The sequence below is a fragment of the Hypanus sabinus genome, chromosome 15 (genome assembly GCF_030144855.1).
Source record: "Hypanus sabinus isolate sHypSab1 chromosome 15, sHypSab1.hap1, whole genome shotgun sequence".
Lineage (NCBI taxonomy): Eukaryota > Metazoa > Chordata > Chondrichthyes > Myliobatiformes > Dasyatidae > Hypanus > Hypanus sabinus.
The window spans coordinates 13,621,097-13,648,659 of NC_082720.1; the positions used below are offsets into that span (position 1 = coordinate 13,621,097).

Below are 27,563 nucleotides of genomic sequence, written 5' to 3' on the forward strand. Positions count from 1 at the left end.
TGGATGGGGGAGAGCCAGTGGATGTGGTATATTTAGATTTTCAAAAGGCTTTTGACAAGGTCCCACACAGGAGATTAGTGTGCAAACTTAAAACACACAGTATTGGGGGTATGGTATTGATGTGGATAGAGAATTGGTTGGCAGACAGGAAGCAAAGAGTGGGAGTAAACGGGACTTTTTCAGAATGGCAGGCAGTGACTAGTGGGGTACCACAAGGCTCAGTGCTGGGACCCCAGTTGTTTACAACATATATTAATGATTTAGACGAGAGAATTAAATGCAGCATCTCCGAGTTTGCGGATGACACGAAGCTGGCGGCGGTGTTAGCTGTGAGGAGGATGCTAAGAGGATGCAGGGTGACTTGGATAGGTTAGGTGAGTGGGCAGACTCATGGCAGATGCAATTTAATGTGGATAAATGTGAGGTTATCTACTTTGGTTGCAAGAACAGTAAAACAGATTATTATCTGAATGGTGGCTGATTAGGAAAAGGGGAGATGCAACGAGACCTGGGTATCATTGTACACCAGTCATTGAAGGTGGGCATGCAGGTACAGCAGGCGGTGAAAAAGGCAAATGGTATGTTGGCATTCGTAGCAAAAGGATTTGAGTACAGGAGCAGGGAGGTTCTATTGCAGTTGTACAAGGCCTTGGTGAGACTGCACCTAGAATATTGTGTGCAGTTTTGGTTTGCTAATCTGAGGAAAGACATTCTTGCCATAGAGGGAGTACAGAGAAGGTTCACTAGATTGATTCCTGGGATGGCAGGACTTTCATATGAAGAAAGACTGGATCGACTAGGCTTATACTCACTGGAATTTAGAAGACTGAGGGGGGATCTTATTGAAACGTATAAAATTCTAAAGGAATTGGACAGGCTAGATGCAGGAAGATTGTTTCTGATGTTGTGGAAGTCCAGAATGAAGGGTCACAGTTTAAGGATAAAGGGGAAGCCTTTTAGGACTGAGATGAGGAAAAACTTCTTCACACAGAGAGTGGTGAATCTGTGGAATTCTCTGCCACAGGAAACAGTTGAGGCCGGTTCATTGGCTATATTTAAGAGGAAGTTAGATATGGCCCTTGTGGCTAAAGGGATCAGGGAGTATGGAGAGAAAGCAGGTACAGGGTTCTGAGTTGGATGATCAGCCATGATCATACTGAATGGCGGTGCAGGCTAAATGTACCGAATGGCCTACTCCTGCACCTATTTTCTATGCTTAGTGAATACCGGAGAAAAAAAATGTTCAAAATCTCCCCCTTCTCTTTCAGCTCCACACATAGCTGTCCACTCTGATTCTCTAAGGGACCAATTTTATTCCTCACTATCCTTTTGCTATTAATATAACTGTAGAAACCCTTTGGATTTACTTTCCCCTTACTTGCCAAAGCAACCTCGTATCTTCTTTTAGCTTTTCTAATTTCTTTCTTAAGATTCTTCTTACATTCTTTATATTCCTCTAACTCCTCATATACTCCATGCTGCCTATATTTATTGTAGATATCTCTCTTTTTTCTAACCAAGTTTCCAATATCCCTCGAAAAGATTCTGTACCCTCAAAATTTCACCTTTACATCCTTCCCATAAAACAAATTGTCCCAATCCACTCCTTCTAAATCCTTTTGCATCTCCTCAAAGTTAGCCTTTCTCCAATCAAAAATCTCAACCCTGGGTCCAGTCCTATCCTTCTCCATAATTAGATTGAAATTAATGATAATGATAATGATATCACTGGACCTGAAGTGCTCCCCAACACATACCTCCGTCACCTGACCTATTTCATTCCCTAACAGAAGATCCAACACTACCCCTTCTCTAATTGGTACCTCTATGTATTGCTGCAAAAAACTATCCTGCACACATTTTACAAACTCCAACCCATCCAGCCCTTTTACAGAATCGGGTTCCCAGTCTATGTGTGGAAAATTAAAATCTCCCATAATCACAATCCTGTGCTTACTACAAGTATTTGCTATCTCCTTGCAAATTAGCTCCTCCAATTCTCGCTCCCCATTAAGTGGTCTATAATACACCCCTATAAGTGAGTTATCAGGGAGAGTAGGTTTGGCTTTCCTTGTGCCCTCCAGGATAGTCTGTCAGTCGGTGTACTGTAGAAACCGAAAGACCATGGTCCACAGTCTTGAGGTGTCATTGGAAAGGACCCTATGTGCCCTATCAATCTCCAGTGGGGTGCTGTGGGAGTTCTTGAGCGCTGGAATCCAATTAAGCAGCATCTCCTGGAGGCAGCCTCTCAGATCATCAGCCTCAGCGCCTGTCGGCAAATTGGCCAGCCATACGTTGCTTCTTCTAGATTTATCCTCCAAGTCGTTTAACTTCTTCCATATCTTAGTCACCTCCACAAGTCAGGAGCTAATATCTTTCTCATTCTTGCATAAGCTAACCTGAATGTTGCCTATTTTGTTGAAGACAGTGCTAAATTTTTTAGCATGAATGTCCGCTTGCTCCTTTAATGACCAGAGAATGTTGCTATTCTCTGCCGTATGCTTCTGTATGGGGTTGAGAGCCTTTTCCAGCAATTTCTTTAGCAAGTGGGCTACTGTTTCTTGCAGCGATTCCATCTCTGTTGCCATTGTTTGCTTAATTAGCTTAGCTATTTCCTCGGATGAATTGCTAGCTTGGTGTCAACTGCAGGTATCCTGTTTCCTGGTTGAATTTGGATTTATTTTGAGGTCACGTGTTTAGTTACATCTTTCTCCAACTCAACCTTGTACTAAGACCATCTATGAGCCCTAAAGAATGTGAAAATGGAGGGTTATATGTCAGCACTCAGTGCCGTGCTGCTATCTTGCCTCGTGCCTCACCAGAAGTCCCTCCAAAGCTTTTTTTTTATCTTTTCATTTTTCCTATTTTTTTTCTACTTTTCTCTTTCCTTTGATCTAATCTCTTTGGCCTCTCAGTTTCTCAAGCAATGCTTGGTTTGATAATGTTTGCATCTTTGTTCCATTTGTTTCTCCATCTCTCACTAAGGCCTCAAGTACTTCCGAATTTACTGACCAAACCTTTTCTCTGCCACATGGTGTAGAGAAATGTTATTATGGTGTGAAATACCCTAGCCCAACATGATTTTAGTTGTTATGTTATAACAAAAATGTACAGAGTGCAGTGAAACTGGAGTGGGACAAGCTTCAACAAATAGAATTCACTGTGAGGAAGTCTGTGTTGACTACTGCATATACGTATAAGAAAGTTGAATCAGAATATTTTATTATAGAATGCTAAGAAGGATTTGGATACAAATCTAGAAGTTATTGATTTATATTTTAAAATGAAATGAATCTCCAGCTGTTAACCTTGTATCTGCATGGAATGTAGGCCTCTGTTAGTCTCAATAGACCATGGATTTGTGCTTTGGAAAGTTTTCAGGGCGCGAGCCTGGGCAAGGTTTTTTTTATGGAAGACTGGCAGTTGCCCAAGCTGCAAGTCTCCCCTCTCCACGCCACCGATGTTGTTCAAAGGAAGGGCATTAGGGCCCATTCAGCTTGGCACCAGTGTTGTCGCAGAGCAATGTGTGGTTAAGTGCCTTGCTCAAGGACAGACATGTAGCCTGAGCCAAGGCTCGAACTAGCAACCTTCAGATTACTAGAGGAATGCCTTAACCACTTGGCCATGCGCCAACGCTACAAGAGATTCTGCAGATGCTGGAAGTCTTGAGCAACACACACAAAATGCTGAGGAAGGAACTCAGCAGGTCAGGCAGCATCTATAAAGTCTGAAGCGTCTCTTTCTGAAATGTTGACTCCTTACTTCCCTCCATGCGCTTAAGATGTGCAACCCCTTAGTCAGAACTCCAATGGATTTCAGGAATGATATCCCGACCTTGGGAGGGAAATAAATGCTGATTTACCAGAATAATTCCAGGGTTCAAAGTTTTGAAAATCAAAGGGCCAATTTGTATTTCCTTGAGTACAGAGGATCTGTACTGAATTATTGTAAATGGATACCAAAAAACTATTTCTGACATGAGTAAATCAAATCAAAAGACATTCTCTGCCACCATTTCTGCATTAGGAAAAGGAATACAGGTTCAGGTGGTTTGATTACCGCCCTGCCGAGGATTCAAAGCAGAATTCTGTTCCTTGCAGTTATGATCATATATGCAAAAGTTAAACAAAGCATTGCTCCATTATGCAAGCTTGTAAAAATTATTATTCTGTTCTTGGGTCATTTGTGTTTAATGCTTTATTGTCCCTATGTATTTTTAGTTGTAGTACTGTTAAAAAAAAACATTGAGCACCTGTTTCCCTCTGTTACACTTCAAGGATCATACTGAAAATATCTCCCTGCCTCATTTTTTAATATAATTAAGTAGATACTCTCTTGCAATTACCATTGTTAACAGAAAAATCTTTAACTGAATTGGACAGAGGTTTTGAGGTTATTTTGTCTGATTTTAGAAGTGCATGCTAGAATTCCAATTGTTGTGAATGAACATGCTGATAATGTCAATATAATTTTTAATTATTTTAAGTTCATGCTTAGCTCATGCAAACATGAACATAAATTCATTAAGTATATTTACAATACAAGCATGTTCACCCATAATGAGATGCTTATTATCTTGGAATCACGATCTATTTCATTTGTAAACAAAATAAAGAAAGCCAGTCTTTCATGCAGAAACTTAAGTGAGCAAAATTGCCTAAAAATGACTTCAAACTAATTAGACTTTGTAGTTTTAAACCTCACCAACAGAATAGCATGTGGAAATAGTTGGATAAATATCAGGAACAGATCAAAGATAATTACACATTGCTGTAATATGTTTGCATTTATATTTGAAATTATTGGTAGATAGTTAAGGTGCTTTAATCTGAAAATTGCTTGGAGTACATTAACTCCTATTTTCATGCCGTAATTAGCCTGAAAATCTTCCAAATAACATAATGAAGTCTGTTTGTATTTTGGAAGTGTAACACCAGTGTTGGCAGGAAGGAAGGAACTAAAGAGGTTTGTTTTGTCTAGACCAGAGGTTTCCAACCTGGATTCCATGCTCTTGGTCTATGGCAGAAAAAAAAGTTGGGAACTCCTGGTCTAGACCAAAAGCGGGTAGGGTACCTACTGCAAGTGATTTGAGACCTTGCTCAGATATTGACGACTGTGACATCTTATACCCCAAGCATCTCTACTAAGCATGAGAGCAATCTTCCCTGAACATAGAGCCAATGTGACAGGTTCTGACAGATTACACTGCACTGGATGGAGCATAATTGTTTTGCAATCATTTCACTTTGTATCAAAAATCAAATCACTAGAGGAACTCAGTGGGTCAAGCTGCATCTGTAGAGCCAGAGAGATAATCAAAGCTCTGTGTCGAGTCCCTGCATCAGGACTGAACACAGAGGGAAGATAGCCACTGTGAAGAAATTTGAGAGAGGAGTGATACAAGTTTGTAGGATTACTAACATTTACTCAGAAATATTTTAAACTTTAAATATTTATATTAGATATTGAATATTCATATAAATGCACACCGGAGTAACGATAGATCCTTATTTGTGTAACCCGTTGGTGCGGTTGCATTTTGCTGCACCCACCTCTTGTAAGCACATGCATGTGTTTGAATCATGAACACCTTTCACTTCCCAGTCACATGAAATCGTCCAGTATTAACTGATATCTTAACTCCAGCTCTTAAATGTGAACTACCCTTTGATACCAACTGCTGCTAGACGATAGTGAGCAGCTGGTCAAGCACTGCAGAGGATTTTTTAAATAAAGAAACATTCTTTTGTTCCAGGGTAAGAAATGGAGTTGTTCAATGTTCAATTCCATTCAGATTGCCTCATTGAATAAATCAAATATCATAGCAGATACTCTCTGATATGGACAACTCTCTCATTATATTGCAGCAAGATCTAGACAACCCTCAGGCATAAAGTGGTAAGTGACAAATAGGTACACTGGTACTACTAAAATGTCAGAGGATGAGTATCTCAGACAGGAGACAATCTGCTTATGGATGACATTCAATTCACTGACTCAGTGATTATATCACAATTAACACACAGGGATGCACCACTGACCAGGAACTCAAGTTCTGTGGTGAGTGATTCTCCTCCTGACACATCACCAAGCCTTTCCTCTATCTACAAATCAGGAGTTTGATCAAATGCTGGACACTTACCTGGAAGAATGCAGTTCCATCAACGTTTATGAACCCCAACACTATTTGGGAAGCACCCTGGTTCAGATTACAGAGCCATTGTTGTTCAGATTCCAGAGCCATTGTTGTTCAGATTACAGAGACATTGTTGTTCAGATTACAGAGACATTGTTGATCAGATTACAGAGACATTGTTGTTCATATTACAGAGACATTGTTGTTCCGATTACAGAGCCTCTGTTGTTAAGATTATAGAGCCGTGGTTGTTCGGATTACAGAGACATTGTTGTTCAGATTACAGAGACATTGTTGTTCATATTACAGAGCCATTGTTGTTCAGATTACAGAGCCATTGTTGTTCAGATTACAGAGACATTGTTGTTCAGATTACAGAGCCATTGTTGTTCATATTACAGAGCCATTGTTGTTCAGATTACAGAGCCATTATAGTTCAGATTACAGAGCCGTGGTTGTTCATATTACAGAGCCATTGTTGTTCAGATTACAGAGACATTGTTGTTCAGATTACAGAGCCATTGTTGTTCGGATTACAGAGCCATTGTTGTTCAGATTACAGAGCCATTATAGTTCAGATTACAGAGCCGTGGTTGTTCATATTACAGAGCCATTGTTGTTCAGATTACAGAGACATTGTTGTTCAGATTACAGAGCCATTGTTGTTCGGATTACAGAGCCATTGTTGTTCAGATTACAGAGCCATTGTTGTTCAGATTACAGAGCCGTGGTTGTTCATATTACAGAGCCTTTGTTGTTCAGATTACAGAGCCATTGTTGTTCAGATTACAGAGACATTGTTGTTCAGATTACAGAGACATTGGTGTTCATATTACAGAGCCGTGGTTGTTCATATTACAGAGCTTTTGTTGTTCAGATTACAGAGCCATTGTTGTTCAGATTACAGAGACATTGTTGTTCAGATTACAGAGCCATTGTTGTTCAGATTACAGCGACATTGTTGTTCAGATTACAGAGACATTGGTGTTCAGATTACAGAGCCGTGGTTGTTCATATTACAGAGCCTTTGTTGTTCAGATTACAGAGCCATTGTTGTTCAGATTACAGAGACATTGTTGTTCAGATTACAGAGACGTTGTTGTTCAGATTACAGAGACGTGGTTAATCAGATTACAGAGCCATCATTGTTCGGATTACAGAGACATTGTTGTTCAGATTACAGAGAGGTGGTTAATCAGATTACAGAGTCATCATTGTTCGGATTACAGAGACATTGTTGTTCATATTACAGAGACATTGTTGTTCAGATTATAGAGACATTGTTGTTCCGATTACAGAGACATTGTTGTTCAGATTACAGAGCCATTGTTGTTCAGATTACAGCAACATTATTGTTCAGATTACAGAGCCATTGTTGTTCAGATTACAGAGCCATTGTTGTTCAGATTACAGAGCCATGGTTGTTCAGATTACAGAGACATTGTTGTTCAGATTACAGAGCCATTATTGTTCAGATTACAGAGCTATTGTTGTTCAGATTACAGAGCCATGGGGTGTTCAGATTACAGAGCCATTGTTTTTCAGATTACAGAGCCATTGTTGTTCAGATTACAGAGACATTGTTGTTCAGATTATAGAGCCATTGTTGTTCAGATTACAGAGACATTGTTGATCAGATTACAGAGACATTGTTGTTCAGATTACAGAGACATTGTTGTTCAGATTACAGAGACATTGTTGGTCAGATTACAGAGACATTGTTGTTCAGATTACAGAGCTATTTTTGTTCAGATTACAGAGCCATTGTTGTTCGGATTACAGAGCCATTGTTGTTCAGATTACAGAGCCATTGTTGTTCAGAATACAGAGACGTGGTTGTTCAGATTACAGAGACATTGTTGTTCAGATTACAGAGCCATTGTTGTTCAGTTTACAGAGCCATTGTTGTTCAGATTACAGAGCCATTGTTGTACGGATTACAGAGCCATTGTTGTTCAGATTACAGAGCCGTGGTTGTTCAGATTACAGAGCCATTGTTGTTCAGATTACAGAGCCATTGTTGTTCGGATTACAGAGCCATTGTTGTTCATATTACAGAACCTCTGTTGTTCAGATTACAGAGACGTGGCTGTTCACATTGCAGAGACATTGTTGTTCAGATTACAGAGACATTGTTGTTCATATTACAGAGCCATTGTTGTTCAGATTACAGAGATGTGGTTAATCAGATTACAGAGCCATCATTGTTCGGATTACAGAGACATTGTTGTTCAGATTACAGAGAGGTGGTTAATCAGATTACAGAGCCATCATTGTTCGGATTACAGAGTCATTGTTGTTCATATTACAGAGACATTGTTGTTCAGATTATAGAGACATTGTTGTTCAGATTACAGAGACATTGTTGTTCAGATTATAGAGACATTGTTGTTCCGATTACAGATCCATGGTTGTTCAGAGTACAGAGCCATTGTTGTTCAGATTATAGAGACATTGTTGTTCAGATTACAGAGCCATTGTTGTTCAGATTACAGAGACATTGTTGTTCAGATTACAGAGCCATTGTTATACGGATTACAGAGCCATTGTTGTTCAGATTACAGAGTCATTATTGTTCAGATTACAGAGACATTGTTGTTCAGATTACAGGGACATTGTTGTTCAGATTACAGAGCCATTGTTGTTCAGATTACAGAGACGTGGCTGTTCACATTACAGAGCCATTGTTGTTCAGATTATAGAGACATTGTTGTTCCGATTACAGAGACATTGTTGTTCAGATTACAGAGCCATTGTTGTTCAGATTACAGCAACATTATTGTTCAGATTACAGAGCCATTGTTGTTCAGATTACAGAGCCATTGTTCAGATTACAGAGCCATGGTTGTTCAGATTACAGAGACATTGTTGTTCAGATTACAGAGCCATTATTGTTCAGATTACAGAGCTATTGTTGTTCAGATTACAGAGCCATGGGTGTTCAGATTACAGAGCCATTGTTTTTCAGATTACAGAGCCATTGTTGTTCAGATTACAGAGACATTGTTGTTCAGATTATAGAGCCATTGTTGTTCAGATTACAGAGACATTGTTGATCAGATTACAGAGACATTGTTCTTCAGATTACAGAGCCATTATTGTTCAGATTATAGAGCCATTGTTTTTCAGATTACAGAGACATTGTTGGTCAGATTACAGAGACATTGTTGTTCAGATTACAGTGCTATTTTTGTTCAGTTTACAGAGCCATTGTTGTTCAGATTACAGAGCCATTGTTGTACGGATTACAGAGCCATTGTTGTTCAGATTACAGAGCCGTGGTTGTTCAGATTACAGAGCCATTATTGTTCAGATTACAGTGCCGTTGTTGTTCAGATTACAGAGACATTGTTGTTCAGATTACAGTGCTATTTTTGTTCAGATTACAGAGCCATTGTTGTTCAGATTACAGAGACATTGTTGTTCAGATTACAGAGCCATTGTTGTTCAGATTACAGAGACATTGTTGTTCAGATTACAGTGCCGTTGTTGTTCAGATTACAGAGCCATTATTGTTCAGATTACAGAGCCATTGTTGATCAGATTACAGAGCCATTGTTGTTCAGATTACAGAGCCATTGTTGTTCAGTTTACAGAGCCATTGTTGTTCAGATTACAGAGCCATTGTTGTACGGATTACAGAGCCATTGTTGTTCAGATTACAGAGCCGTGGTTGTTCAGATTACAGAGCCATTGTTGTTCAGACTACAGAGCCATTGTTGTTCGGATTACAGAGCCATTGTTGTTCATATTACAGAACCTCTGTTGTTCAGATTACAGAGACGTGGCTGTTCACATTGCAGAGACATTGTTGTTCAGATTACAGAGATGTGGTTAATCAGATTACAGAGCCATCATTGTTCGGATTACAGAGACATTGTTGTTCAGATTACAGAGAGGTGGTTAATCAGATTACAGAGCCATCATTGTTCGGATTACAGAGACATTGTTGTTCATATTACAGAGACATTGTTGTTCAGATTATAGAGACATTGTTGTTCAGATTACAGAGACATTGTTGTTCAGATTATAGAGACATTGTTGTTCCGATTACAGATCCATGGTTGTTCGGAGTACAGAGCCATTGTTGTTCAGATTATAGAGACATTGTTGTTCAGATTACAGAGCCATTGTTGTTCAGATTACAGAGACATTGTTGTTCAGATTACAGAGACATTGTTGTTCAGATTATAGAGCCATTGTTGATCAGATTACAGAGCCATTGTTGTTCAGATTACAGAGCCATTGTTGTTCAGATTACAGAGCCATTGTTGTACGGATTACAGAGCCATTGTTGTTCAGATTACAGAGACGTGGCTGTTCACATTACAGAGACATTGTTGTTCAGATTACAGAGACATTGTTGTTCATATTACAGAGACACTGTTGTTCAGATTACAGAGCCGTGGTTATTCATATTACAGAGCCATTGTTGTTCAGATTACAGAGCTATTGTTATTCAGATTACAGAGCCTTTGTTGTTCAGATTACAGAGACGTTGTTGTTCAGATTACAGAGACGTGGTTAATCAGATTACAGAGCCATCATTGTTTGGATTACAGAGACATTGTTGTTCATATTACAGAGACATTGTTGTTCAGATTACAAAGACATTGTTGTTCAGATTATAGAGACATTGTTGTTCCGATTACAGAGCCATGGTTGTTCGGAGTACAGAGCCATTGTTGTTCAGATTATAGAGACATTGTTGTTCAGATTATAGAGCCATTGTTGTTCAGATTACAGCGACATTATTGTTCAGATTACAGAGTCATTGTTGTTCAGATTACAGAGCCATTGTTGTTCAGATTACAGAGACATTGTTGTTCAGGTTACAGAGACATTGTTGTTCAGATTACAGAGCCATTGTTGTTCAGATTACAGAGCTATTGTTGTTCAGATTACAGAGCCATGATTGTTCAGATTGCAGAGCCATTATTGTTCAAATTACAGAGACGTGGCTGTTCAGATTACAGAGCCATTGTTGCATTTAAACTACCTGGTGTGTGGGCCCGTGGTTGAATCTGGGGGCAGTTGATAGGACTGTGGATGAGAACAATGTGGGATTAGTATAAAATTAGTACAGATTGGTGCTGTATAGTTGGTGTAGATTAAGAATGTTTCTGTGATCAATGGGTGTGATTCTATTGCAGATCAGTTAGCAGCACGGATGTCTCAGCCTTGTCTTGAAGGACAAATACCTAGCCATTCTTTCTCCACCGAAAGCCAGACAGACCAAGTGTACTGGATCCCACTATTGCTTTACTGTTCATGCTGTGAGTGTGTATCTACAGTCTGTCTCCCAGCATCAGCTGTCTTGCCCTGGTAAGAAAGTAGCTCCATAGACTGTGAAACCACCAACTTTTTTCTGGGTACCAGCATGTGTGATCCAAACACTGCCACCCTGAGAATCACTACTCCTCCCAGCCCCAGAGCTGCTGGATAGTCAGCCATCCCAGAGCACTGCAGTGGCTCAAGGCATACTGTGAAAGTCAGGCCCCTGAGGCCTGCTATCAACTGTTACGTCTTCTCCTGTGAGAGAGCAGCTTTGGGTGACAGAGAGCGCCCTACAGGTGACTATTAAACAGGAGGGGGTGAATATATACAGCAGCTGTTACTGATGAGTTGTTTATGTGGCTGACTTTGGAAGAATCCCTGAAATATTGAGGACACCCAATGCAAAAATTGAGCCAATGAACATTCTGCTGGAGGAACTCAGTGGATCAGAGGAAAGGAACTGTCAGTATTTCAGACCAAAACCCTGGATTAAGAACAAGGAGGCTAGATGACCCATAGAATGAGGAGAAGGGCAGTGGTGACACAGGAGTCAACGGTGATTGAACTGAACAACAGTTTACGAAGACAGGCACATTGTGCCAGGTGTGGAATGATAACTGTGGCAGGTGAATGATAAAAGGAGGCAGGCAGAAAGCCTGGGGAGAAGATGTTGAGGAGCAGATAGAGCAAGGTGAGGGGACGAAGGTATGACTGTTGGAGGCAGCTGCTGGGTGGAGATAAGCAGGGACACAAAGAGCTGCTAGTGCTGAACTCTGATAAGAAAAGGAAGAGAGTAGGGAACATTAGGGGAGAGAAGGACATTTGAAGCAGAATCGGATAGCTTGGAGTTGGGGAAGAAACTGTTTGTGCAGTGTGTGGATGGTAGCAGGAAGGAGATGGGGCTGCAGATGGGTGAGCTAAATTAGTATTTTTCTCCACTCATTGACAATGGCTGGTGTTCGCTGTCATGATGTCAGCACTTGCTGACTCTGGCATCTCTCCACAGTAGAGAGGAGCCCCTTCCAGAACCTGCTGGTGCTGAAGGAACTCAGATAGTGGTTTCTACGGAGTCAGCTGCAAATTAGGAACTGAGGTAGTAAACAGCAAGGGAAGTAACTGTGCCAAGTGACAAGTCTGAGTGAACTGGGGGCTCAGTATGCAGGTGCTAATGCTTGCAGCTGGCATTGTCATTGAAGCTGGGATGTGATACAGCTTCCCATTTCAATAAAATCGAAACTTTTCCATCTTTCGGTTCAGCCTAATTGGAAAATAGCACACAGTGCGGCCATCATTTTGGATAACATTTTAAAAGTTTCTCCATAACCCTCGAATTGCTGAAGTCTACAGGCTACAGCCAAACTAATGGAAGTGGGGATTAATATGGATGGATGTCCAATGGTTGGCATGGACTCAGTTGGAAAAAATAACAATAGGTATGGGAGTAGAAATAGGCCATTTGGCACATTGTGTCTACTCTGCTATTCAATCATAGCTGACTATTTTCAACCCTATTCTCTGACCTTCTCCCTGTAATCCACAACCTCCCTACCAATCAACAATTTATAAATCTCTACCTTAAATACAGCAATGTCTTGGGTTCTACAGAAGCCCATGGCAATAAATTCCACAGATTCATCACCTGCTGGCTGAAAAAAATCCCTTTTATCTCAATTTTAAATGGATTTCGCTCTATTCTGAGGCTGTGCCCTTGGATCCTGGACTTTCCTACTACTGGAAACGAATAAGCTCTCTTACAATAGCAGGTTCTGCTATCAAATTTACCATTATTTTTAGTCAATATTGGTTTATCATAGATTAAGCACTTGCTGAAAGTGCCTATGTCTAGATATTATAAAGAAGTTTAAAGTGACCATGATCTATCTCTATAGACCCAAACAATTCCATATGACTTGAGTGATTCCCTAGAATGCTACGATGGACTCGTGTGCTCACAATTTACCCCAATATGACCTCGCACCTTATTGTCTACGTGTACTGCACTTTCTCTGTAGCTGTTACACTTTATTCTGTCTGACCTTGTTCTACCTCATTGTACTATGCAATGGTTTGAACTGCATGAACAGAAAGCTACGTAAGCATTTCACTTGATCTCAGTACATGCGACAATAGTAACAATAGTAAACAAATCCAACGGGCAAGAGTCAACAAATTTCTGTTTCCAACTTGGAAATATCCAGGGACTGGAAATGTTGTTCCTCATGGAGCTGAAGTCAAGACACATGACTCCTGAGGAAGATTGCCTCCTGCTCTACTTCACATCCTACAATCTACATCCTTCAGACTCCACTGGCGAGAATAGCTTGGCTACAGGTCATTTTATGTTTGGTGTTGTTTATGCCATATGTCCGTCAAAACCAGAGTGAAGACAGTCACCTTCCTAACTGACCTTGGATAAACGTGCTCAACCTGACTTCTTACGCAATGTTCTTGGCTCCCAACTGACATTTCACAATATCTCTGCATCCCCAGAAAACGATGCTGCTTGATCCTGATGGAAAGAACAAGCACGGAGCTTATCTCACAATTGAGATTAGTCTCCTTGAACTCAGCCTACCTGAGAGCCAGTTAAATAGCTCTGAATCATTTTCACAAGAGCTTCTGAGAGCTTCAATGGGATGGACTCAAACCTGTTCAGAACACATGTGGGTGACTTTAAAAGATTGTAAACAAAATTCTTAATATAGTTTGCTCTCTCATCACTTTTTATTGTAATGCTTCTATACTGTCTTCACCACATCGACGTAAAATATCTTGCTAACAGTCAGCATTTGTGTTCCTTATTATCAAATTTGTCTTAACCTGTCTCCATGTAGTTTAATTTTGTCTTACACCTCACTCCCCCTGGCAGCTTTGCTTTGAGAACTGGCATCTCTGAGCTCTTCCTGGTCCCTGAAAGTGCTCGGAGCACTGGCCCATGCAGATGGGGACAGGCTGTTGAGCCTAACACATCATGCAAAGCACAGTGCCAGCCTGAACTAACCCAGCTTGGCCACACATGGTCGGTATCCCTCCATTTGTCTGTCTAACTGACTCTTAAACTTCAGTTTTGCATCTGCGAGAGAAATTGTTTTACAATGTTTCCTGGTCTTTAGGAGCCTTTCCATTGCATTTACACTTAAGTCAGATGATACTGGTGCTGTGTAGCTGTTTGGTTTCAGCTTATGATAAGACAGGTATTGTTGAAGACAAGCTCTCCATCCACATCTGCAGTTGAGATCAGTTCCTCTCAGTTGGCTCTGCGTTTGGGAACTCCTCTGAGTTACAAAATGGAACATTATCAGATAATCCACTTGCCATAAATAAATCAATATTCTATGGTTATGGGCCAGATTCAGTGATGACCACATCAAAATATATACAACTCTTACTGGGATAGGCAGATTGGATGTATTGATGTTGTGTTAGCTAGCAAAGGGAAACAGGACAAGAGACTACAGAGATGAAAAAAAGATCAGTTTCGAAGAGGAACTTGCTGAATAAGTACAAGATAGAAAACCATTGATATTTAGGTAGATGGGAATCAAGGGATATGGGATTAGTAATTGAAAGTGATGGGGAGATAAAGAGATAAGCCATAGATGGGCAAAACGGCTCACTGCAGATTCTAATTATTATGTTCTTATGTACGCTTGCCAACTTGGTAGCTGCATGCTTTGTACATGCACCACAATAAATACCACACAGAAGCCTCGTCTCTTGGGAGTAGAGGCAACCATCACAGTTACATTAAAAAAGGATTTTGTTAGTTGCTTACTGACCCCTTAAGGTAATGAGTTAGTCCAGCGAACCACCCTCAAACTCATTAATGCCATGATTTGAGGGAGAGCATTGGTACTCCAACCAAAAAACCGATTCAGCTGTTGGTCGAAGGAAGGTCTCCAGGGTTAAGGAAGGACATCCTGCCTGTAAAGGAAGTGCAGCGTAGATTCACAAGGTTAATTCCTAGGATGTCTGGACTGTCTTACGCAGAGAGGTTAGAGAGACTGGACTTGTACACGCTGGAATTAAGGAGATTGAGAGGGGATCTGATTGCAACATATAAGATTATTAAGAGATTGGACAAGATAGAGGCAGGAAATATGTTCCAGATCCTGGGAGAGTCCAGTACCAGAGAGCATGGTTTGAGAATAAGGGGTAGGTCATTTAGGACAGAGTTAAGGAAAAACTTCTTCTCCCAGAGAATTGTGGGGGTCTGGAATGCACTGCCTCGGAAGGTAGTGGAGGCCAATTCTCTGGATGCTTTCGAGAAGGAGCTAGATAGGTATCTTATGGATAGGGGAATCAAGGGATATGGGGATAAGGCAGGAACCGGGTATTGATAGTAGATGATCAGCCATGATCTCAAAATGGCAGTGCAGGCTCAAAGGGCCAAATGGTCTACTTCTGCACCTATTGTCTATTGTCTATTGAATTCAGCAAATCAGCATTCATTGCTCGAGCAGTAACCTACTCTAGTAGTCCAGTATTTCCAGGGAGGGACCAATACCTAATATGTAATTAAGTTCTGCATGTGCATGATTTGAAGTTATGAATGGTGATACTGTATACTTTTCAGTTAAGAGAAACCACTTATATATCCACTTCATTTTCTAAATGTTGATTAAGTTGCCTCAAACCCAAATGTAGGATCTTTTTAAACTACTACTTTTTTAAACTGTACCATGTAGGTTAAAGCCACTTGTATGGTTCTCCTCAGCATCATTCATATTTGCCCTCTGGAGAGACCAAAACCAGATACAGAATGCCAGCAGCTGTCTGACTTAATCAAGTGTATAACCACATTCATGCCACAGAACATCTCAAGTTATCTTTTCAGTTGCAAGTGTTTTTAGTCCGAACCATATAAGTCAACCTTTCCATCTACACGCTGCCCCAAATGTTTCCCTCATATCTGTGGTAAATCCTTATTGTGGGAGAAAATGTTCTGACATTGACCAATGTTAGAGTGCTCCTGTCTGCTAATGGCTTCATAATTTTCATCTTATTAAAACCAGGTGACAGCATTCAAATCTCCACCTACACATCTCAAAAACAGTATTTGCTGTTATTGGTTTAATGATGTGCAACCTGAGAAATCACTCCTTTATTAATTTACTTGCTTTGTATATGAGGCAGTAACTGCAGCTTGAAGAGAACTAAAGTCATCTTGGTCAACCTATCAAGCTGAGGTTAATGCTCCATGTCTCAGCTCCCTACGTCTTCATTCTTCATCCAACAGCTCTGTCTTCCTGAGGCATTTCATGTGTTATCATCCAAGACCAGTGTGCTCTGTAATCTTTGCTCTCTGTCTTCTCTTGAAGGTGCTAATAATATGTAGTATTTGCTTAGTTGTCCACTCCAGGTCTAGGATATTGACATGGGTGTCCACCACTTTTTCCAGGATCACTTTCTATATTTTTCCTGTGCCCCATAGAACTGCCTGTTGTGTTAGACTGTCAGCAGAGGTCTCTGTTCCTAGTCTGTGATCCATAGCCATATCTAATTTACCTGCCAATATTCCAATATAAATCAACCCTCAGTCCTTCTTCCTAACTTTGGCAAAGTAGTGAGTCAAGGGAGCAGAGGTTTCTGGAGTATGAGTGTAATATAGAAACATAGAAACATAAACAATAGTTGCAGGAGTAGGCCATTCGGACCTCCGAGCCTGCACTGCCATTCAGTATGATCATGGCTGATCATCCAACTCACAATCTGTACCTGCTTTCTCTCCATACCCCCTGATCGTTTAGCCACAAGGGCCATTTCTAACTCCCACTTAAATATAGCCAATGAACCAGCCTCAACTGATTCCTGTGGCACAGAATTCCACAGATTCACCACTCTCTGCGTGAAGAAGTTTTTCCTCATCTCAGTCCTAAAAGGCTTCCCCTTTATCCTTAAACTGTGACCCCTCGTTCTGAAGTTCCCCAACATCGGAAACAATCTTCCTGCATCTAGCCTATCCAATTCCTTTAGAATATTGTACGTTTCAATAAGATCCCCCCTCAGTCTTCTAAATTCCAGTGAGTATAAGCCTAGTCGATCCAGTCTTTCTTCATATGAAAGTCCTGCCATCCCAGGAATCAATCTAGTGAACCTTCTCTGTACTCCCTCTATGGCAAGAATGTCTTTCCTCAGATTAGCAAACCAAAACTGCACACAATATTCTAGGTGCAGTCTCACCAAGGCCTTGTACAACTGCAATAGAACCTCCCTGCTCCTGTACTCAAATCCTTTTGCTACGAATGCCAACATACCATTTGCCTTTTTCACCGCCTGCTGTACCTGCATGCCCACCTTCAATGACTGGTGTACAATGATACCCAGGTCTCGTTGCATCTCCCCTTTTCCTAATCAGCCACTGTTCAAATAATAATCTGTTTTCCTGTTCTTGCAGCCAAAGTGGATAACCTCACATTTATCCACATTAAATTGCATCTGCCATGAATTTGCCCACTCACCTAACCTATCCAAGTCACCCTGCATCCTCTTAACGTCCTCCTCACAGCTAACACCACCGCCCAGCTTTGTGTCATCTGCAAACTTAGAGATGCTGCATTTAATTTCCTCATCTAAATCATTAATATATATTGTAAACAACTGGGGTCCCAGCACTGAGCCTTGTTGTACCCCACTAGTCACTGCCTGCCATTCTGAAATGGTCCCATTTACTCCCACTCTTTGCTTCCTGTCTGCCAACCAATTCTCTATCCACATCAATACCATACCCCCAGTACCATGTGCTTTAAGTTTACACACTAATCTCCTGTGTGGGACCTTGTCAAAAGCCTTTTGAAAATCTAAATATACCACATCCACTGGCTCTCCCCTATCCACTCTACTAGTTACATCTTCAAAAAATTCTATAAGGTTCGTCAGACGTGATTTTCCTTTCACAAATCCATGCTGACTTTGTCCGATGATTTCACCTCTTTCCAAATGTGCTGTTATCACATCTTGGATAACCGACTCTAGCATTTTCCCACCACCGATGTCAGACTAACCAGATAATAATCTGTTACCCTGTTCCTGCAACCAAAGTGGATAACCTCACATTTATCCACATTAAATTGTATCTGCCATGAATTTGCCCACTCACCTAACCTATCCAAGTCACCCTGCATCCTCTTAGCATCCTCCTCACAGCTAACACTGCCGTCCAGCTTCGTGTCATCTGCAAACTTGAAGATGCTGCATTTAATTCCCTTGTCTAAATCATTAATATATATTGTAAACAACTGGGGTCCCAGCACTGAGCCTTGGGGTACCCCACTAGTCAATATTATCCCTCAGCATTGCTATTAACTGTATACCTTGGAAGCAAGGGCAGCTATGAGCTGTAATATGGCTATGTGGTGTCTTACCTTTTCCTACTTACATCACTTGAGTCATTAGACTCCATAAGACTAAAATGGTTATAGGAAAAAAATAGTTAGGAAAGACTGTGTCCATGGAGATAGCAAAAAGCTCATGTATAGGACTTGAATTTGCTTGGTCTGGAGTGGAGCTAGAGAGCTAGTCTGACTACATGCATGTTGGATTGAAACACAATGGGCCTTGCAGATGACACATAAATAGGTGGAACTGTGGATAGTGAGGAAGATTGACAAGGGATACAGCAAGATATAGATCAGTTGGAAATAGGAGTGGAGAAATGTCTGACGGAGTTTAACTTTGGCAAGTGTAAAGTGCTACACTTTGGAATTCAAATATATGGGGAAAGTTAGTGAAGAACTCTTTAAAATATTGAGGTACAAAGTGACATTGGGATCCAAGACCATAGCACAGAGAAAATGACAACATAAGTAGATGGGGTTGGAAAAAATGGCATATAGCCCATTTGCTTTCATCAGCTGAGGCATTGAATATGTAAGTCAACAAGTTATTCTGCAGCTTTCCCTGTACCATGCTACAGATACAGCACTTAGTCACAGTAATACCAGTTACCGCAAGAAAATCTTCCACAGACGACTGAGACCCCTGTAATCCCACATCCATTGTAAACAGGAATGATATCCTTACTGTATCCATCAAATAAGAACCACATACACATCAGCTCTCATTCATCAATCACTGGCAAGGCTCATTCAGTTGTTAATCCAAGCGATCATTTCACTTCAGCCCCAGATTTCCACCTCAGTGTCCTTCATCTTTTCCCAAATGATAATCACTCAAAAGTATTTGCTGTCTGTCTTACAGGAATCTGTTCCAGCACTCTGCTTGACAATGTGTTGTTACTGTAAAATGTCTCTCATTAGGTTCCATAAGGAAAATGGTGTGTGGTTAAACTGTGTAAGGATCTATTTCATCTCTCATTCAAAGAGACCACTTCCTAATGCTCTGTGGTTCACACAAGATGCATTGCAATCAACACTTACTGATAGAACTTATAAAGCCTCTTCTCTGAGGCTCCTTTACCTGTCAAATGCAATGTTCTTCTTGCAGTATCTCTATATTGTGTTTGAGGGAACTTTGACCTACAGTTCTTTGGTTACTTGGAGTGGACCCCCCTTTCTTCTTTCACATTCAGAATAAGCTAAGTGGTCATGATTGCTTTGCCTGAAATGGAAAAGGTCCCTGTCAGGAATATGTAGCTGCTCTAATTTTCAATCATTTCAGTAATGTATCTAGACGCAAGGAATATTTTGCCTTCCAATATGTAAAATAGTAGTTGAGCCTTGCTCTGGTCTCTCTATTTCCTTCTCTCAGCACAGCAATGAGCCGTGATTTTGCACGAGAGGGATATTGCATGCATTTTCTCAAGGGAAAATTAGTTCTGGTGGTATAGGTTCATAAGGGGAGTTCATAAGAGTGATTCTATTTGTAGGATATCTCCTTTATCCCATTACAGATTGTAAACTTTCTTTTCAACCGTAATCATGTCAGAGTCTTGATACCTAAACTTGATCTGTGGAAAACCCTGGCAATTCTGGACAATGCTTCTCACCCGCTGCATGCCACCTTGGCTGAACAGAGGAGCTCTTTTAGTAATAGACTAAGACAACTGCGCTGTTCCAAAGAGCGCTATATGAGGTCATTCTTACCCTCGGCCATTAGGCTCTATAATGAGTCAACCTATAGCCAAGAAAGTCATGACCCCTTCTGTTAGACAGTTTGTGTTAACTTCTTTTTATTTTTTCTACTTCCCTTCTGCAATGCCCTGGTTTGTATTTTTACTGTTATGCTGTATGTATTTTATTTTGTGCCGTTTTGTATTTCATTTTGTGTTGTATGTATTTCATGTCATGCTGTATGTATTTCATATCGTGCTGTATGTATTTCATGTCGTGCTGTATGTATTTCATATAGTGCTGTATGTATTTCATGTTGTGCTGTATCTATTTGATGTTGTGCTGTATGTATTTCATTTTGTGCTATATGTATTTCATGCCATGCTGTATGTATTTTATTTTGTGCTATATGTATTTCATGTCGTGCTGTATGTATTTCATATTGTGCTGTATGTATTTCATGTTGTGCTGTATCTATTTGATGTCATGCTGTATGTTTCATTTTGTGCGATATGTATTTCATGTTGTGCTGTATGTGTTTCATTTTGGCAGTTCTGTGAGAGCTACTTGTTTTCAGCTTATGTTTGGGTTACTGTTGAAAACAAGAGATGAGGAGAAACGTCTGCCATCCAATTAGAATGGTTGGAATAAGGGGAGGTCTCTCTGGTGAGGTACACTAAGATTGGGCTTGGAGCATTTGTTCAATAGAAGATGAAGAGAGGATGCTAGGGAGAACCGGTCGTAGCATACGATCCAGTACGAAACCCGTTTGTTCGAGATGGATTGTGACTGACGTTCGGAAGGTGGTGTGTGCTTTCACATTGACCGAGGGCCCAGCACATGAGTAACAGAGAAATTCAAGATGAGCTCCAACTTGTGCATATTTGACTCTTTAATTAGAATGGAACATTTACTTTTTGTTATTCTTTACTAACCCTTTAGTTAAGACTCATAAATATAATTCTTCCCATCTTTCGAATAGAGCAGCCACTAGCAAATAGATAGGATTTTAAGTGTGTTGATGTCTATTTCATGGTTTGGGTTTGTGTACCTAGTGATCCAGGATTTGAGGTTTCAGATGATTCCATTAGAAGACTATCTATCCCTTCCGTTAGTGTCTCCTTCCAACCTTTTCCTTGAGGTTATTTCATTCATATGCTCCCAACACCAATGGGTTTTGTATTTTTAATGTAACACATCAACTTCAGGATTACTTGTCGTAATTGTCAGTAGTATGATTTTGTTAGTCTAACTAATTCAGCAGAGTCCTTGTCTTAAGAACAAATCCTTACTGGAGGTCTGGAAGAAGTTTTTACAAATCCATAGAGCAACTCAGCACATGAACAGGCCCAACTTAGTTAAATTGGTTATCAAATGCCCAACTAAACTCCATGTAGAATATGACCCGTCTAGAACCACTCTTTACCTTCTGTGGGCAAGCCAGTACTGGATCCACAAAACAATGTGTTCTTCAATCCCATGCCTCCTTACTTTCTCAATAAGTCTTGCATGAGGTACCTTATCAAATACCTTTCTGAAGTCCTTGTACACTACATCTATTGCTCTACCTTCATCAATATGTCTAGTCACATCCTGAGAAAATCCAATCAGGCTTGTAAGGACCCCTTGTCCTGACGTGGGGTATCGTCCCGAAACATTGACTGCTCCTATCAATGGATGCTGCCCGACCTGCTGAGTTCATCCAGCTTGTTTGTACGTGTTGATTTATCCAACTTGATGCTTTCCAAAAGCTTCAGCACATCCTCTTTCTTAATATCTACATGTTCAAGCTTTTCAGTCCGCTGTAGGTCATCTCTATAATCACTAAGATCTTCTTCCATAATGAATATTGAAACAAAGTACTCATTAAGTACCTCTGCTATCTCCTGCTGTTCCATACTCACTTTTCTATCGTCACACTTGATTGGTCCTATTCTCTCATGTCTTATCCTCTTGCTCTTCACATACTTGTAGAATGCCGTGGGGTTTTCCTTAATCCTGTCCACCAAGGCCTTTTCATGGCACCTTCTGGCTCTCCTAATTTCTTCCTTAAGCTCCTTCCTGCTAGCCTTATCTTCTTCGGTTGTCCATCAGAATCCGATGACGACGTCCACTCCTTTAACGGTGAGATCTTAGATGACTACACAGTCCTATCCTGGACCCACAAGCTCTATTGCAGGTGGGACATGTATATGTGGTAGTGGTGGTAGTGATGGCAACCATGGCTGCATTTCTCCTGGCTCTCTTCTGCTGTCTTCTGGTTGTTCTTTCCATCTCCAGAATATGAACCCCGTCCCTACACAGCTGTCGCCAAGTGATACGGTCAGCAGCAACATCCTCCAGGTCCTCAGGTCTGATCTTGCACTTCCTTAAAGCATTCTTCATCTGATCCTTATAGCGTTTCTTCAGCCCTCCAGCTGAGCGTCGACCATGATGTAGTTGGCCGTGTAACACTCTGCGGGGTAGCCGACATGGGGGCATCCTTATCACGTGCCCCAGCCACTGCAGCCGACCAGTGTGAAGCACACGCTCAAGCCAAGTAATTCACAAGATGTGCTGAAGGCAGCTCATGTGGAAGTGCTCCAAGGACTTGATGTAAAAGCTGTCAGTTACCCAAGCTTCACAGTCATAAAGGAGGGTGGTGACACAGACCGCTTGGTATACAGCGACCTTTTGCAAGTTTTAAGTTGTATTGTTTCTTATTTCGACCGCAGTAGTGGAATAGCCTGTTAGACGTGGTAACCTATCCAGGTGAGTGATTGAATGGGCAATTTGTAGGTCACCTTTTCTAGGCCCTTCCCCAATTGGGGTGAGCAGTGTGGTCCCTAAATAGGGCTGCTCAGTCACACAGGGGTCGGTCGAAAACAGCTGCCACTCAGTCCCAGCTGCTAATGACCAAATACCCTGTGCCGCTGCCGTGCAGGGTTCTCACTAGGAGCTCCCAGTCCATTCGTACCTGCTCCCGTTGCCAGATGACCCATCGCCGTCAGACTTCAACCAAATGTAAGGTCCAGGTATTGCTCACGGTGGTCAGAGGTGGAGACCTGCGCAAGGAAGATACTAAAGTGCCGCAGGGGGTCTGCCACCCCCAATAGCCCTATCTTCGCCATGATGAGGTAAATCCCGGTGGCAAGGGTGGACCCAGGACAACCGGTCCACATCTTGGCCGCAGGAGGCTGCCGGTCCTTGGTCTGTAAAGGCCCGCCTATTGTGCGCCGCCATCATATTGCTTTTTTGTCCGGGTGCTCTCCCCAGCCTTGTCTCAACAGACTCACCACAAAGCAGTGGGGCTATTTACCCATAGCTGGGGCAGTGGTTGACAGGCGCCAGGGCGCGTCCACACAGTGGTGGGCCTGCATGCCACGTCTTTGGGGCCCACTGCTGCTCCGAGATCCCCTGTAGTTTAGCCTGGGACTGTACGATGCTTCCAAGTTCTTGCCTGATGGCTTTATATTTCCCCTTACTCCAATTAAGTGCTTTCCTAACTTGTCTGTTCCTATCCCTCTCCAGTGCTATGGTAAAGGAGATAGAATTGTGATCACTGTCTCCAAAATGCTCTCCCCCCGAGAGACCTGACACCTGACCAGGTTCCTTTCCTAAACTTCACCCCATCTAAACCCTTGCTCTAGGGAGTTGCCAATTGATACTTGGGAAATTAAAATCTCCCACCACAGTAGCACTGTTATTGTTACACCTTTCCAGAATCTGTCTCCCTATCTGCTCCTCGATGTCCCTGTTGCTATTGGGTGGTCTATAAAAGACACTAAGTGGAGTTATTGACCCCTTCCAGTTTCTAACTTCAACCTCCAAGTCTTCTTCCTTTTCTGTAGCTGTGACACTATCTCTGATCAACATTGCCATGCCCCCACCTCTTTTGCCTCCCTCCCTGTCCTTTCTAAAACATCTAAAGCCTGGCACTCAAAGTAGCCATTCCTGCCCCTGAGACATCCAAGTCTCTTGCATTTTGTTTGTGATGTTTGTATTGTAATTAGCTGTAAAGTTCCTATGTTCCAAGCAAATATTAAACTTTATCATTTATCCAAGCTTTCAAAAATTATTGGACTTACACTATTCCTGCTCTCTCATGTCAGCGTCTCTTTTGGCACATGTTAATCTTATTTTAGTTTTGAAAACACCTTCTGTTTTAAGCTTTGCAGAGTTGTAAACTCAGTCAATCTTAACTCTGACAGATAGGAATGTCCACACATCCGATACAGGAGGTTAAAAGCCCACACAACCAGACTCAAGAGCAGCTTCTTCCTAATTGCTGTTAGACTTCTGAACCAATCACCTCTTTCACACCCCTTTCTAGTGGTTGCTGGTATGTTAATTCCACCCATCTCGGTTATGCTGTTCTTATCACCTCAGGGTTTTTTTTGCAATATCTTAGCCCTCACTACTAACCTTTGCATCACTCTACCTGGTGTATTCACCATTGGATTTATTGTTAATATATATAATATCCATTCTGTGAGCTTCATGCAAACAAAGAATTTCATTGCTCTCTGATATATATGATAATAACCTAATCTACTGACATGTATACACACATAGACAAAGAGCATCAAATCACCACACCTGCTCATTGTGATGATCAATATTCAATTGAACTGCATGCCTCTTATGATCAGGTTCTATAGATAGTTATGGCACATAGTCTGTTAATCCAGAAATGAAATCATCAACTTTAAGGTTGTTGTTCCCCTACTAGTTATCAGTCATGCACCACAACTCCATTCTTCCATTGAAAACTTCAGCTGGAGCCATGCAGATGCCTCCTGCCTCAATACATAAGTTTTCTCTCGATTGTTTTTTTTAAAGACTCTGGCTGGGGATGGCAAAGTAACATAGTGGTGAGTGCAACAGTACAGTACAGGCAACCTGGCTTCAATTGCCACTGCTGCCTGTACGGAATTTGCATGTTCTCCCTTTGACTTGGTGGGTTTCCTCCAGGTGCTCTGGTTTCCTCCCACAGTCCAAAGATGTACCGCTTGGTAGGTTAATTGGTCATTGTAAACTGTCCCGTGATTAGGCTAGGGTTAAATTGGTGGTTGCTGTGCAGTGTGGCTCAATAGGTCTTAGAGGCCTATTCTACCCTGTATCTCAATAAAATAAATAAATTATGTCTGCAATCCTCTTTCCCTTTTTGAACTTAAACATTTTGAAGTTTTATAAATTAAATTTACCATTCTCTATCATGCACCCATTTTACCTTTGTAATTTCCTTACTTGTTTCCCTCATTGATCTTCTGCATTGCTGGAGGTTTGATATCTGCCCTCAGATAGAACCTAATAAAGATCTCAACCAACAGATAAAAGTCTCCCTCATGTAGAACTTCCTCGGACTTGAACATCAACCTGCATTGTCTGCTCATATCACTGGACTGGTGTTTGATTCTGTTCTTGGAATGCCCAAGTAAAGACAGGTAACAGTGACACAAGAGAATGCAGGTACTGGCATCTGGAGCAACAATCTGCAGGAGGAACTCAGCAAGTCAGACAGCATCTGTGGAAGGAGCTGTGCAGTTCTGATGCACAGTTTCCACCTGAGCTATCCCTTTCCCCCACAGATGCTGCTTGACCAGCTGAGCTGCTCCAGCACATATTTTGCTATTGTAATGCTGGGAACACTCTGCACAAATAATGTTTCCGATTGTAGATTCTTCTGATCTTCAACCTAAATACCAACAGGTTTTCTTTCTCCAGATGCTGCCTGTCCTGCTGAGTGCTTCCAGCATTGTCTGTGTTTATTTCAAATTTCCAGCAAAAGCAGGATTTTTATTTTCACTCTGAATTGGGAAGCTGTCCCCAAGTATCAATTTATCATTATGACTGCAAATGCTTCATAACCAGAGATTACATTGTATAATTGCATAAGTAACAATATATTTATATTCTCTGTTGTTTTTTTCCCTTTCCTGTCCAGCATATACGGCTACAGCCAGTTGGGGAGTCTCAGTTGCATCTCCTGTTCAAGCACTGCAGGGGATGTCTGTAATCTTTAACTGTTCCTTCCAATATCCTTATGAAAACATCCCTTCATCTGACATAACAGCCTTGTGGTTAGAAGATCCATGTATAGAATCATCTGAAACACTGTACAACAGTGATGAAGCTAACAACGAAGGTGTGAGTTTCATAGGAGATTTGGGCAGAAAAAACTGCTCTCTTCAGTTACATGATGTTAAGAGAAACAACAAGAATTATTGCTTCAGATTCAAAATACGAGACAGAGACAACTGGACAGGAAAACGTCGTGTGAACCTTATAGTTTATGGTAACTGTTCCTTCATGATATATACTTTACTCTTAAAAAACCTTTATATTCCATCTACACAACTGATATTTACAAACAATTTTAGTTAGAACATGTAAAGTATTGTTTAACCAAAATCTTTTCCCATTTCTTTTCTTTTGCAGCTCGTCCAACAAAGCCAATTATCTCGGCCCCCCCAGAATTAGTTGAAGGGAACAAGGCCACATTGACTTGTTCTTCATCTGAAATTGATGAACATGTTCAAACGAAACTGGAGTGGTATGGGCTTGGTGATAAGATATCTGAAAATAACAACATGATCCTTGAATCTAGAACACTTCAGAGCACAGTTACCGTCACCCTATCGCACAGAGATCACAACAAAGTCATCAAGTGCTCAGTCATTTCCAGTGAATATTCATTCAAGGATGAAGTTCAGATGACTCTGAAAGTTAAATGTAAGGCTCTTACATTTCAATTTTAACTACTTTGAAACTTACTAACATCTTGCATTTCAGCATCAGTCTGTGCCACAGGAAGACCTAGAGGGAATACATGACTGGTTAAAAATTGTTTAGCTTTTGGGATGGTTTTAAACCAATGTCACAGAGCTTTATTCAGCTTTTCATAAATGTACTTCAGTATACTTCATAGAAAATTCAGAGACAGTTATAACTTAGGAATCAAAGTGATCTAATTGTGTACAGGAAGATTGCAGAAGGTTCCAGTAATTCCAGAAATAAATCAGTATTTTTGAGTACAACTATAGAGAGAGTAGGTGAAGCAGCATCTGTGGAGTGCAAAGCAGATTTAATGCTTTTGGTCAATAGTTTTTAATCAGAACTTGATCCATCCACCTTTTCCCATACTCAGCATGGCTGCA

General features: G+C 41.0%; 1 pseudogene; it reads left to right on the top strand.

The window, feature by feature from the left end:
- The first annotated feature begins 23,315 nt into the window (after positions 1-23,315).
- The window catches only part of LOC132405731 (basement membrane-specific heparan sulfate proteoglycan core protein-like), a 61,109-nt pseudogene continuing 56,861 nt past the window's right edge, over positions 23,316-27,563 (top strand).